The following is a 13,927-nucleotide window of genomic DNA, read 5'->3' on the forward strand; positions in this document are numbered from 1 at the left end:
ATGCATTAGAATACATTATAACTGTGTTTTTGTTTAATAATTATTATTTCCATGTGAAATTGGCTTCAGTCAAAAAATTACATAAAAAGGAGATTCAAGCAAAGTTGAGAATTATCCTGTCTTAAGTGTTCTCTCATCCTTCTCTAAGGTTTGGGAAAAAACTGTGTACAATAGACTCTAAAATTATTTTAGGTTAAAAATATAGGACATTTAAACTGCAAATTAAAAATAGTAATGAACTTATTGACTTTATTACAAAAATAAATGAACATTTAGAATAAAAAAATTTTAAGAGGCTTTTCTAGATAGTCTAGTTCAGTAATGATGAACATATGACAAGTTCATTTTTGGTAACAAGCATCTTCAAAGATGAAAATGTTTATTTATGTTTTGATTTTTCAAATTTTGAGAGACCAAGCTCAAAAGGTTCACCATCACTGGTCTACATACTTAATTATTTATTGCTATTAAAGCTTAAGAGTATGTAGTGAAGGGTTCACCTTTATATTACTTAGATATACCCTGTCCACTGAACCCAATTCATAGTAAATTTAGTCTGTCAAACTAAAAGGCAAGTTACTATGAAAGGAAGCACTCCTATTCATAGCCAATATTAATTATAATCTAAAATTAAAAAATGATTCACATCCAGTTTATTAACACAAATAAAACTGCATTTACATTTAATACTAAAACTAAATTTAAAAAATGTTAATTTTTCTTTTTTTTATTTATTTATAGATTAGTATGTACAAATAGAAAGTTCTTAATCAAATTTAATGACTTCCATTATTCATGATAATTTTTTTTTTATTAAAGAAGTCTGAAACAGTTTATTTTAGCTATTATAAGATGCAGTATAAATTTTTGTGTTGTATATTTCTGACAATAACTGTCAATATATTCCCAAGCTAAATGAACTCACACTTATTATTGGCAGGTATCAGAGAGTTGGCCTAGAAATAAATGGTGAGATAACACTTTTAAAGGAAGTGAACATTGAACTAGAGGCTGCCCAGGCAAGTGTCCTTGAACCATTATTATTTCTTGTTTACCTCAATGATTTGTCTGAATTTGTATGAATCTGAGTGATACTTACAAGTTGTCTAATTTGGTCCAAAACACTTGTTGAAGAGTTGTTTTTAAGAGCAGGAGAAAATCTGGAAAAGACTTGTGATCAGTTGCTGAAAATAAATTTTCAGATTGTGACAGTAGGGGATTCTTATCACCATTTATTATGTTAACTGTTTTATTCCCAGGTACATCATGGGTTATTAGTTTAGGGAAATGTAGTATGAGTTTTGAAGGTTTTTCTCATTTAAAAAAATAGTATGGGTTTTGCTTAGAATGAGTGCTGTGATTTGTGTAAAATGTAGATGTAGATGCCCAAATTTTCCTTTCCTAACAGTTATATGTTGCCCAAATTTTACTTTCCTACCAGTTATATGTTATATTTATGAATGCATAATATTTCTGTTAAACAAACAAAAATATTCAAATTTTATAAATACCTTATCAAAGTAGAGGCATATAGTTTAGTGGAAAAACTGGAGCTATTGAAGATACATAGAAAACATTAATATGATATAGCTTTTTCAACTGTATTTTGTAAAATACTGTTCTGTCTTCCCCACGAGGAGGTTTTAGGTGAAAGTCTGGGGGCAAAAGTGGTAAACTTTTTTTGCATATTTTTTGAAGTTTTAAAATTGATATTCTCAGTTAAATTCATTCATCAAATATTACAAGTATGAACTATATAATTCATAGAATGGCTTCTGCAGATGAATGAAACTATATTAACAATATGTTTCAAGTTCAGGGTAATTGTTAAATATTTCATCAATAGTTGATTCATATATATTTGTTATTTTTTACTGATTTCAATTTTAATTATTATTGCTCAGCATACAGATTAAAAAAACAAAGTACTTTGGATGTATTTGTATACAACAGCAGATATTGTAATAGTTTACTGCCCATTTAAACAAACTATTATTGAGCCATAGAAACATTTTTCATAATGAGATAAATTTCATCTGGATCCCATTCCATATAGGAATAAAAAGCAATGAAACTGCTGACCATAGTGCGAAAGACGCGATAGTGAATGACGTTTCTGAAATCATAAACGCATTGGTATCAACGGATATAAAAGCTTATATAAAAAAATCAATCTTAAGTGCGTGGAAAAATAAATGGAATGTGTCGAATTCAAAATTAAAACAAGGGAAACCCAGCATAGAGACATGGAATGTGTTACCTACGTCAAGAAGCCAAGAAATAATAGTAATGCACCTCAGACTCGGACATACGAGGTTAACACATGATTACTTAATTAAAAAGTGCGAACCGCCGCGATGTGAAATGTGTAATACGACACTAACAATAATGCACATACAATGTTCCCTCTACAATCAACAACAAACTAACGACAAGATACCAGGAACACTTCTAGAAGCTCAAGGTGCAGACTGTAACTTTAACAATACTCTGAATTTCTTGAAAGACATTAATAAGTACCACAATATTTAATAAACCAAATTTTAATGCAATAATTGTACCTAATGTAATCCATTAATTTTTCGCTAATGGCCATTTGGTCGATGTGATTTTCTAAATAAAAAAAAAGATTTTTCATTCTTATGTTGTAATTCTTCTGATATATTATCAGTTTAATATTTTCTTTTATTTTTTCTGCCCCTAAAGTGCCTATGTTCGTTTTCAATATGCCCTATAAATAGTTCATGTATGTCTAGTACTGAACTGTTTCATGGTAAGTGTACAATATGTTTATCTTCACCAATTCTTGTAATACTGTTAATATGAGTGTTTATTAATAACAAAATTTGATGAAATATTATCCAGTTAATCTTACAGTATAAATAACCACAAAACCAAACAGGATTTGTGGTATTTAAAGATAACATCTAATACTCTGTATATATACAGGTATCTAGGTTATTTCAAAAGTATTATTTCAGTGTGTTGCATACCAAGGCAATAGATTTGACATAGTGTTGAAAATGAGTCCTATTATAGGTAAGTTGAAATTAAATTAGCCCCAATAATGTTCTGAATCTGTTGCTGTCTTGAATCTCTGTTTTTTAATTATATTTCTAAGAATAATTTGCAAATTGTGAAATTAATTATTTATAACGCTTTAACTTCTTTGTTCAAAGTTGTTGATATTAATTTTAATATATATTTGCTACAACAATTGCATCACAAGCTCCTATGTTGCTCTTAAGTTGTACAAAGGATGTAAGTACAAGGATGACATGTCAGATGACATTTTACATTGAATTTGTGTCAGTTCAAGGAAATCAAATATAGAGGTGAATGAGAAGATACGTCAACAGGCTTTACTTTTGATGGAAGACATGAGTTATGTTATGTGTAACTGTTTGTTAGCCAATTTAGAGATGCCATCGCATTTCTAAATGAGAATTTACTTCTAATGAATGTATCAATATTGAACCCACAATAGAAGGAAGTGTATGATAAGTTAATGAAACTGGTGGACAACAATCAAGTAAGTTACATTTTTAAACAATCTTTCTGCTGAAGAGTTCTTCAAGCAATTGCTAGCTGTTTGTAATGGCCATATTTCTGTCGACGAATGGATTGGTTTGATTTCATTTCTGGTGAATTCTTGAGCTTTGTTTCAATGAGGGATGATGGTTTGATATTAATTTTTGCTAAATTTTTGAGCTTTGTTTCAATGAGGGACGAGCTCATTAATAAAGTGTTCCTGAAAATCATTGCTAATAACAAAAATCACAATTGGATGTGTGAACGAACAATTTTAGCAGCAAAGCACAAGGATATAAACGTAATAATTCAAAATCAAATTCTTAATGCACTACATTCCTTCGAATCTATCGACTGTGATACACACAAAGATCTGTGCTGGGCTTACCACATTGTTCATCCTCTAGCCTGGGAACAAATGTTCTCGCCGAACATTTATTAATGCGAAGTTTGTCGGATCAGCTAGTACAAAATATATCCAAAATTTTATTTAGACCAAAAAAATACAATAATAAATAGGATGTTTCATGAAAATTAACAAAGTTGATGGCAACTTCAGGTATTATCCCAACTGATTGCAAACGTAAATATTTTACAGGTATAGATTAGCTAGTTATGAAATAAATCCAATGTGTAGTCTAAGTAAATCCCGTTTATTGTAGTGATCAAAAGAATTTCCTTGCATTATCTTTAAATTTCTACTACAAGTTGTAGTAGTGAAGTGACTAGTGAGTGTAGTAGTGTCTGGGGGCTCGGAAAACTGAGACCTCGGAAGCCGTGAAAGAGACATCAGAGAGGATTTCGAAAGCTCGGCCCAATGGATATCGACGCGGTTCAACCCGGAAGACTAGTGAGTTTAATATTAATTTTTTCAATAGTATTAATCTTAGCTCTAGGTTTAATTGTACTAACCGCGGAAATCTTTCCGAATATATATATATATATATATATATATATATATATATATATATATATATATATATATATATATATATATATATATATATATATATATATATATATATATATATATTTCAATCTACCCTCATAAGTAGTACCGTTTTTAAGATGTACTGTTGTAAAATACCGATAAAGATCCTTATCGACCTCAACAATTGTCGTTTAATCCGCGAAATTATACGGAAGAATACACCTAGTGGGTGGTGAATTATATGGAACGATTCGATATAATTCTCAATAATATAGATACAGAGATGCAGTATTAGGTCAAAGAGACTAACCGCAATCTTCCTTATTGGTAAACTATGTGTGGGTTTGTTTAAATCTACTTGAGTTTAATGACAATAGTAAGTAAAAAATAAGGAAGTTGAATCATGAAACACAGTTATAGTAATTAGTTTCAACTTTAAAGAAAAAGCGAGATACACAGACATATACTTTGTTTTGTAATTATTCATGAAAGTTACTTATGATGAGTAAATTATGTACCGCTAGATACTAATATATTCGCAGTGGTAAATTTAATATCAATATACGAGGTAGGTCCCAAAATTCTTGCATCTTTGCCTTTTGTATCTGAACAGTTTCAAGATTTAAGGAAACTCGGAGAGGATTAATAATATTGATAATTGTGATTCATTGATGTCATTCAATCGCGTTTTGACGCGTTTTTCAATTTAATGAGGGCGATTGATAGGCGTTCGTAAGAGCTACATTGACTACTATATTGATAATATGTATATCAGATGAACAGCAAGATGTACATGCAAGAAATCTTATATACGTGTCGAAGCCCTTATTCTAAAAAATAACAAGTGAATTAAAACCATGAACATTACACAACCAAATCAAACAATTGAAATCAGCTTCTTCTTATTATAGTGCCGTGCACCTATAGTGCGTTGTCGAATTATCTTAAGGCCACACGTCTGTGTTTTGAGAAGGCAACTGTGGTAATGGGTAAAATTCAATATGAAAACAAAATTAAAGACCTAATGATAAACATACCTTACACAAAATTGACAAAGGATCCAACGAAGCCTTTGGAAAACAGAATATATAGAACTTTATTTAAGTTTAAAGACTATCTAACAAATTATCAAACAAGATCATTCATTTTAGTTTATCATTAATTACATCTCATTACAGCAAGACACCTCATTTTTATGGAGTACCGAAAGTTCATAAAGCGAATACACTACTTAGACCTATTTGTAGTATCATGAATTCTCCTGGTAATGAACTGTCAAATTTTTTATTAAATATTATACAACCAGTTGCAAATAAAAATGACACATTTACAAAAAATACAAATTTTTTAAATAAATGATCGAATCTTGAATTTAATTCAAATAATTTTTTATTAAGTTTTGACGTAAATAGTTTATTTACAAATGTGCCATTAAATAAGACTTAAAATATAATCCAAACTAAATTAGAGAATAATGATACATTGGCAACTAGAACAAGACTAAATGTATCAACTATAATGAAGTTATTGACATAATACCTATTTATACGTATATGTATACTGATAATACCTATTTTCAACTAAATAATTAATTATATAAACAAAGATTTTGAAAAAATTATTATTTCTAAACAGAATTTAAAACCCACAATATGGTGGAGATATGTAAATGATGTATTCTCAATAGGGCCTCATCAATCAGAGTTGTTGGGCACATTCCTGAATGATATAAACGATAAAGAAGACACAATAACATTTACCATAGAAAATTAATATAATAACAACATTCGTTTTAATCTCAAAGAAGGATACTGGATATGAGAGTCAGATGTATAGAAAACCAACACACAACAGAGATCTAAATTACAAATCAAATCACAATATCAATATTAAAAAGGTAATCATTAAATCCTTATACGATAGAGCCAAAATTACTTGTTCTAACGAAAATTCGTTCATAGAGAAGAAACATTTGTTAACATATATTTTATTAAAAAATGATTATCTCTTGTCGTTTATAAATAACGAATTTTCAAGAATCGACCGACTGGAACAGAAAAAGGTAGAACGGGATCGTACAGCATCCATAAGGAATAATACGAGGAAAATAACAATACCATACATAAAAGGATTATCATAAAAACTTAAAATGGTGGGAAATAAGTTCAACATTTCAACAACAAACATATTGAGATCTATTTGATTTAAAACTAAACCTAAAAATGTACAAGAAAGAACAAAGACTTATATTTATAAAAAACCTTGTGAATGCGATCATTGTTATTTAGGTGTATTAAGACCATTAAATGTTAGAATAAGTGAACATCAATCTTATTTTAAAAATAGAGAATTTGATAGATCGCAGATATGTAAAGACGCATGGGAAAATGAACATAGGGTTCAATGGAAAGATTCAAGTATAGTCCTAAAATAAACATGTAATGTTCTGAAGCTATTTTCTTGTGGCATGTTAAAGTAATTACTATTTAAATGTGAATAAGCCACAATTAAAGGTTAAAGTACGTCAATAAACGTACTTTAACCTTTAATTGTGGCTTATTCTCATTTAAATAGTAATTACTATAAACATGTAAAAAGAGAAAAATCAAAGAAGTCGCTCTAATTATACTGAGACAAATTGCGTCGCAAATTCCTCGGCAGAATGCAGTAGGATCTGGTTAACCATATTAAAAAAGGAAATCAATAAAAGAAAATACCACTATTAGTAAGTCAATAACATATAGAGGATACATCATTTATATTTTTAAATAACACATATAAAATCAGAGTTTTGTGTTTATTGAGAATAAACTAAATGTAAGACCAAATATTTACCATGTCGGGATAGTATTATCGTGTATTATGAGGTTTTTTTCCGGTTTTTTCCTCATGATTTATTATAGAATCATCAATAAGTTTTATTTTGTTGTATATAGGGTTGTTAATTGCTTACCATTTTACCTACAACCTTTTATTACAATAGCAGGTACGCCCAAAATGATTCAAAGAAACATAGGTTGTATTACTCGGGGAATTTGAATGAACAATTCCAAGAAAAGGTCGAGACATTCTCTTGGCATTATACATATTTTTTAAATATGCAGATGTATGGAATTTCTTGTAAAAATATAAAATTTATGCAAAATTGCATTTTGCATATATTTCGGTCTCTAGCTATAAATTCTGTGGTCTACAATTTAGGATATCGTGTGCTCACTGTACACTATTCTAATAAAATATTTCTTAATTACCGCATCTCACTTTCTGAATGATACATTTTGTAGCTAATACCTAAATACTGACAGTTTTATTATTGTTTGACGTTTTGATACAAATCTTGGTTAATTAACACATAATACATTATTTGTGTTAATTTGCAAATATTTATATAACGATTATTCTACAAATTGCATTCACTTCCTTGAAACATTAGTATCTCAGTAGGTCATCTCGTTTTTATGCAAAATTTCGTAAAAACGGATTCTCAGTTAATACAATTAACACATTAACAGTTAGTCTTTAGATTCTCATAGCTTAGTGAAATAAATGGTACATGGTAATCGTTTTATTATTTTCCAGTAATTGTTTCGAGTGAACATAAGTAACCATAGTTTGGAAATATTTTTTTGTAACGTTTATTTTCGCTGCTTCTATAAAAGTATATATTGGTATCATCAACGAGAACACTTTATACATGCCAGGCGAGTGCCGGGTAAGTTTAGTTCCACAATTCTACGAATTATTCTATCACAATATTTTCCGAGAAAAAAACTGCACATTTTTCTATATAAAACGGTTGTTATCTGCTACTTGGTATTTTTATTTTAAATATATTTTTATTTTTTATTTTTATACTTATAAGTAGCAATTTTATTATTACATTTAATTAATAATAATGCTAAAATTATTTGTCTAATTGTTTTTTAAATCTAGAATTGCTTAATAGTTATTAATATTTCATTAGTTCTTTTTTCTTTTATTATTACTCAGTGAGATTAGAAGTGTTACATCCAGAAGGAATAATTTCTTATTCTTAACTTATTTTTACATCAAGAATGAAACGATAACGTTGTCAAGAATTTTTATTAACAAATAATAAAAAAAAAAGTTAATAATGTGTTTGGCGACCCCATAGCTGAATACACTCTAGGCATTGTATACGTCTAGGCATTGACAAAATGAGATGATCGATGTCTGCTTGTGTCACCTGTTTCAAGCAACTTGAACTTCATGTATTAACTATGCCAGAGTCTTTGCAAAGCGTTTGTGCCCTCTAATTAAAGAACTGACAGGACCCTGGTCTACCTGGCCTTTCGGTTATACGAAAGTTAACGAATCCATTGGCCCTACGAGTCCGACACCAAAATGAAGGTGCCACGCCACGTATACCAGAAACGTTTCGTGAGGCTTCACCTTCCCCGTAGTACATGTGTTGCGATTACCTCACCTACCCGTTATCCCACCCACGGGCGGATAAGCGAAGCAGGCAGAGGAATTTCCATCTCGCACGTAGACAGGTCGCCGCCGAGGATCTCTCCTCTACCACTCTTGAATCTCCTGACGGGTAAGTGCCGGGGCACCCACACCACGCTTGACACAAGGCCAAGAGAGGTGTGTACGGGCCCAGCTCGTTCAACCTCGCCAGGTTCTCTTGGAATGAGAGTAGAGTGGTCCCACGAGAGTCTTGTCTCGGATACTAGGAATGTAGACCGGTGACCGTGTCGCCTAAGCGACCGTGTGCGTTTCTACAAACCCGACACCTCAAGCGACGGCTCTCTACCTCTCGATTCCTACCCATTAGTCGCCTCTTACGAGGCAGGGCCTTCTGACCTCGGCCGTATTCTTATCTCCGCAAGCCGAACGGAGGTGTGCCAGAGTCTGAGAAGGATGGTGCAAAGTGGACAGTCTCCTTCCCATCATATCCCATACATGTTCTATAGGATTTAAATCCGGAGCACGGGGCGGCCAGGGCAAAACATTAATGCCAGCTTCTTGGAGAAAGTCCATCGTTTGACGAGCAATATAGGGACGCGCGTTGTCTTGCTGGAAAAGGACATCTCGACGGCTGTCGAGATAAGGCAGTAAAGTGGTTTGTAAAATGTCATCAACATAACGCGAAGCTGTCATATTTCCTCGAATAAACACAAGTGGTGATCGGCTACCATAGGCAATAATCCCCCAAACCATTACTCCAACTGTCCTGTGTACATGCCTCTCAACAGCAATCCCGATACCTCGTGGCTCTCCACGGCGGCATCTTACCATCCTACGACCATCATGCATTTCTAAATAGAATCGTGATTCATCGCTGAATGCTACATTATGCGATTCGGTCCCCCAATGCTGCCGTTCTCTGCACCAATTCAAACGTTGATGGCAGTGGTCCGCAGTCAAAGGAAGCACTAGTCGTGGGCGGAATGAAACCAGTTCAAAGGCTCGAATGCGACGGTATAGTGTACGCATACTAACAGGTCTACCTACTACTCCAAACGATTGGTCAGCAATTTGACACGTAGTAGCAAAACGGTGTCGCAGAGTCGGTAATCTAAAGCGCCTATCTTGACGCGATTCGTGTTCCTCTACCTTCGTTTATCCACACACGACAGTCACCCATAACCGTCATCAACAAAATTTAAAGATAAAACTTATTTTTACAAAAAGTAGACAAGATAAAACATTGGTATTGTTATCATAGCATGTTTTAAATATAGTCATTCTGTTGCCAAAAAATTAAGTTCAAGAAATTATTCCGTCTGGGTGTAACACTTCTAATGTCACTGAGTATATTACTTTCATATTATATCAATTCACCTTTTTGTAGTTCTATTGTCTCTCCTGGTTTCGTTGTTTGGTTTTGTTTAGCTTTTATTCTCTACGATTTATTATTAACATATTTTCTTGAATGTGCTTTTATACATTTATTTGGTATTGAAAAGGAGAGAAAAAGGTAGAGATATATGAAGAGAATTATAAACTCCAATTACATAATAATATGCAGAAAATCCGTAAACTAATTTTCGAAACCAAATTCAGAATTTCGCTTTAATCTGTGCCTTCTAAGAATTGCAAGGCAAAACAGACGTTGATAAAGATGTTATTAGAGACATGGGGAATCTAAAAATTGCATTCCACAACATATCTCCTCAACTAAGCAAAATTCTTAGCGAATTGGTTTCTAGTATTCGTATATCGAAATAAAATAAATAAAATCGGAAAAAAATGCAGAACTTTATTTGCCTTTCTCAGCCTCTACAAATTTCGAATAAAATAGTCTATTCGTTGCATTTACACGGAATTCCGATTAAATTAATATTTTAATTGAATCTCTTACTGGAAATCCCAATTTTCCCTAAGTCCTTAAGCTAAATAACAAGAGATAAAGTAGAATTATACGTCGCTTCCCTTCTCCAACGGTATGCTTGATCGATTTTACGTTATCATCTTGCTTTATTCTTTTGGTTGCACCCTTAGAAAATATCCATGTGTTTCGTTTAAATATGTAAAAGTTGCCCCTCTTTCTTTAAATTCAGCATATTTGGTATATTTCCTGAGAAACTCAATTCTCTTGTGTTCAACAAAACTTATTTCACAAAGCGTTTTTCTGCGTTTATTTTTTTAATTTGAAACCTATGTTATATAGGACTTGCCTTGAACGTGTTTTGCCAATGTCATTAAATTTCCTTTCTTTTAATGTTAACAAAAATATTTTTTGTACTTTTTATATTAGGACCTTAGAAGTAAAGGGGTGTAAGTGACATTTTTGTAAATATTGAGAAAACTGCATCGCTGAACTCGAAATCCTTCATTCTAATTGGTGGTAAAGAGAGCTAAGCGATAAGTCCAACAGGTGCTGCTTTCTAGCGGCACGTTACTTAGCCTCCAAGCCAAGTATGAGTAGGACTTGGAATAGAAGAGATACAAGTGCACTTGTACCCCCGTTCCATTGTGTCAGACTGTTAGTTGAGTATGTTATCATTTTTGATGGGTAGTGCTATAGCTCCTCTAAAGCAATATTATTTTGTTGTTAAAGTAATACTTTAATGGAAACTGCAGCGTTTTACGTTATTATAAACTACAGTGTTTTTAAGAAGAGTTCGTTTTGGATTCGGAGGCCAGATAAATGAAAAAAAAAATAGGGCTAAAATAGCAAGAAATTTAGGTAAAGAAATCACTCCCGAACAAAATTTCTGGTAGGGAAATTGAAATAATAAAAGAGCATATTAAAGATTTCTATGTACTCAAGCCACTACACTAGAAATAAGACTCCGAATAAGAAGTATCTTCCTCAGGAGTGTAATTTGAAAATAATTTACAAACTTTATTCTGATTTCTGTTAGAAGGAAAAACAGGAAGAACTTGTAAAGGAAAGCTTTTACAGGAATATTTTTAATACTCAGTTCAACCTTAGTTTCAAAAGGGTAAGTACAGACACCTGTGATAAATGTGACATATTTCACATAAAAATAAATCATGGTTCGGCAGAAGAAAACGCTTTAGCTCAGACACAAAAAGACTTTTACTGCGTAAGGCGGAAGCCTTAAAAAAAAACGAAAATATCAAACGATTTCTACCTAGCGAAACCGAATTCAAATTTTTACCACTGTGTTTCCTAAAATTTGCGAAACAAACAGCTGGATAAATTACTCGGCAAGGGAATCTAAAATTGCATTCCACATGCCGTTCATCCTGGTCAAAATTCGTAGTGAATTCAGTTTCTGGTACTCCAAACGAAGTAAGTAATAAAACATAATGACGGTATTAGATTTTTGTTTTGATACAGGGCAGCGACAACCGCTGATACGTATTTCGACCGCCTTAGGTCTCGTCAGAACGGTATAGTCACTGCTCGCTGTCACTGTCGCTGCCCTGTATCAAAACAAAAATCTAATACCGTCATTATGTTATGAGAAAAAGATGAGTTTCATAACCTAAAGGATGCTAGCAAATTTGTGATCATCTTCGACTTTCCAAAAACTATGCTAAGTCCTAATGTGTCAACTTCTAAAGCATATTATTTAAGGCAATTATGGACGTATAACTTAGAGGTTCATAACCTACAGACTGGAACGACCTATTTCTTATGTGGCACGAAGGTCAGGCGTCACGTGGATGTCAGGAAATATCAACTTGTCTCCTAAATTATATCAGAAGCCTTCACCCATCCCCACAAGTACAAGTGCTACTTAGCACCCTTAGAATAACCTCAAAATAAGTAAAGTCAATAAAATTACGAATTTTTGTTACAAATAATAATAATAATGCCCACAGTTACTAAATTGGAAAAGAAAAACTAGCATTAAAAAATCACGGCAATTACAATGAAGGCTCAACTTAGAACGGCGTTTATTCAAAATTTACTCTTTGTCACTTAAATCCCTTTACTCCTAGGGTCCTCAGATATAGTATTACGAATTTCAAATTTTCGTCCTTCACACATATCGTTCATTTTTAGTGACGGGCGAGTTTTGTAGTGATCGTTTTCCGGCAGTTTGTTGTAAAAACGTTACCGATTTTAGAGTATTTTCTTTGTTTTTTTCCCAATAAAGTTTTAGGTTTCAAATTAGAATATCTATATCTAAAACACGTCTTGTCATTTTTAGTAAAACAGCACGAACATATTTTCACAAAATTAACAATATACTTAATATGTAACTGGAAGATATCAAATTTCTTTTCACTAATAAAATATCTTCATTTTAACTGCCCTACGTTGTGAGTAAAATGTGATTTTAATCGTTTCTTGAAATTGAACTGTTTGTATACGTACTCTTTTTTTTTAACAAATTTGACAATAATTTAGATTTTTTTGTGCTTAATGTCAAACATTTCCTAATTATGAAATTTAAATCTGTCCATTTCGTAGAATTTTTGAGTTACCAATTGCCTCTACCCACCCAAACCATCAACCTAAATATTCCTCCGGTTCGAAGGACCAATATATAAATTCGAGTATTCGAATGTCCTATGTCCGAGATCGACGATATGAAATAATTCGAAGTTATTGAGTAAATGATTTATTGGTAGCTCAAAAGAAGTACACCACTCAACGTAAACATCGAAATGGCTATACATAATGGCGGAGGCAAATATTGTACCTTGTAACTTTTACCTTTGGACTTGTGCTTACAACATATAATATTCGCACTATGAAATTATTGCCACAGAATTTAGCAATTAATCTAATTTTACGGGAAGGTAAATAACCTCGTAATTAAGTTAAAGTATAGATATCTATTACAATTATATAAGTGATATTAGGAGGTTAAGATTAATGTGAGATTACAAATTAAAGGGCTTAATTTGTGATTAAATAATTTTTTAGTTGGCCAGTTGAATAGGTGATTATTTACTTAATCCGAAACCCGTGTTAAGTTCACCAAATGAACTTTAGAAATGGATTTCTACATTTATTGTTATTACCATATAACAGGGGTGCTCAGATTTTAGTGTCTGCCATCTACCACA

General features: G+C 32.1%; 1 protein-coding gene across 2 annotated transcripts in view; it reads left to right on the plus strand.

The window, feature by feature from the left end:
- slmb (beta-transducin repeat containing E3 ubiquitin protein ligase slmb) overlaps positions 1-13,927 on the plus strand; it is a 184,601-nt gene that overhangs the window by 1,128 nt on the left and 169,546 nt on the right. The window contains exon 1 of one of the 2 annotated variants that reach the window (XM_072530194.1): positions 3,017-3,039. The exons of the other annotated variant lie outside the window; for it this stretch is intronic. The gene's annotated coding sequence lies outside the window, so the exon portion shown is untranslated. Of the gene's footprint in view, positions 1-3,016; positions 3,040-13,927 lie in introns of those variants that run through there. 2 annotated transcript variants of the gene reach the window in all.

The sequence above is a fragment of the Diabrotica undecimpunctata genome, chromosome 4 (genome assembly GCF_040954645.1).
Source record: "Diabrotica undecimpunctata isolate CICGRU chromosome 4, icDiaUnde3, whole genome shotgun sequence".
In the NCBI taxonomy this organism is placed as follows: Eukaryota; Metazoa; Arthropoda; class Insecta; order Coleoptera; family Chrysomelidae; genus Diabrotica; species Diabrotica undecimpunctata.